Below are 2021 nucleotides of genomic sequence, written 5' to 3'. Positions count from 1 at the left end.
GTTTTCACAAGATATGTAAAATAAATCAACCATTCTTTTGATCAGAAAAAAAATTCTAAAATGTACTTTAGACTTCCTATAGGGGGCAATGTAATAAAATGTTAAACACTGGGTATATATGTATAAAAACTATCCATCTGAGTTTAAAAGTTTAATCATTGACCAGTCTTTTAAAAATTATTTTGAATATAAGAAGTAATGCTTGTCTCAATAAATGAAAGTATGTTTTAATTCATTTTCAAGGAATGTAATTGCAGTTAATCTAATAGAGTGGTTGAAAGTGTTTCTTTTGAAGGTGCCCAAATACCCAAGCCAAAGTATCTAAATATAAAAGTCTTGACTTGTTATTTAGGAGCCTTGGACTAGCATCACCAGGAATGTGATTTCTGTTTGCAAGATTTGGGCAAGGATGATGCACTTAAGGAAGGGATTGTACTGTGATAAGAAATAACAGCATGATGAAGCTTCCACAGGCACAGAAACGTATGCTATATGCACAAAATTACAAATCAGTGGTGCCTAAAGCCACAGTAGAGGGACATGAGGTGAGAAAGACAGATTGAGTCCAGGTATGAAGGGAAAGTGATTGAGAAGTAAACATTTATTGTGTGCCTTGAATCAGGTGCTCTATTAAGGCCTGTGTATACATTCACTATTTAATGTAACTCAGTTCATTCAGAGAATGTTCATGGGCTGACAACCACATTCCAGGTCTATGCACAGTCCTAAGGATACAAGATAAATAAAAGTTGGCCTTCTCCCCAAAAGCAATAAAGAGCTTTTGAGATTGATTTCTGAAATCAGGAGGCAGACATGATCAGAATTGTGCTTGAAAAGGGAGCTTTGAGACCTCATGAAGAGCTCTTCTCCTACCAAGAGCTGTGAGAGAAGCTAGAGGCCTGAAAGGCAAAGGAGGAGAAATCAATGCAAATACAGATATAGCAGTATGGCAGTCCAAGGCCCAAGGTTTTTCACAAGAGAAAAAGAGTCTGAAGTTCTGTGTACATTAGCATAATAATTTGAAGATGTAGAAGGCTGTCTTTATGATTGAAAACAAACTATCCATGCTATTGCTTCTATATAGAGGCAACATTAATTAATTAATTAAACTTCCTTATATCAAAACAGGCTTTGAGGAACCTTAGAGATATACACAGTAGACACACAAAAAAAACTTTAAATGGAATGAAATAAATATATAATAAAAACTGAAGAAAGAATCAGTATATCTAATGCAGTGGAGGGATACTTCAGCATTACAGAATTAATTCTGCAATATAATAACATTTGGTGAAATGGAGGTGTCATCTTTCTTCTTTTTATCTCTTTTATTTCTTCTTTTTATCTCTTCTTACTTTACACTGATAACCAAACATCATGAAAGTGGAGCACTATGTCCTCAGAGGATCTCATGTGTATACTAGACATTGACATTGTGGCTTGGGGCTGGATTGTGGCTCAGCGGTAGAGTGCTCGCCTAGCATGTGTGAGACCCTGGGTTCAATCCTCAGCACCACATAAAAGTAAATTAATAAAAAATAGGTATTGTGTCCAACTACAACAAAAAAATTAAAAAAATATTTTAAAAAGAAATTGTGGCTTCTTACAATGTATGCTTTATAATGTCGACACTTAGTGCACTGTTAATTGCTTGCTTATTTTTGTGTCTCTGGCTATAAACCCCTCTCAAGCAGAAAACAAACCTAGCTTGCTTTTCCATTGTATCCTTGGCATCAACACAGAGCTTGGGGTAGAGTGGGGGTGCTTAAAATATTTGTCAAATGGATAATTGAATGCCTGAAGCCACAACCAATATGCTTAATGTGAATGTAGATGTTTTCAAGGCAGATGTAAAGAGTGGGTAAATAGATACAAAAGATGAGTCAAGGAATGACTTGAAGTGATGCATTAAGACAGATATGAAAAATTGTACTCTATATGTGTAATAAGAATTGTAATACATTCTGCTGTCGTGTATTTTAAGAAAAACAATAAAAAAAGAGAAAAAAAGACAGATATGG

The sequence above is a fragment of the Spermophilus citellus genome (assembly GCF_964194105.1).
Source record: "Spermophilus citellus genome assembly, chromosome: 9".
Lineage (NCBI taxonomy): Eukaryota > Metazoa > Chordata > Mammalia > Rodentia > Sciuridae > Spermophilus > Spermophilus citellus.
This window is presented reverse-complemented; position numbering follows the sequence as displayed.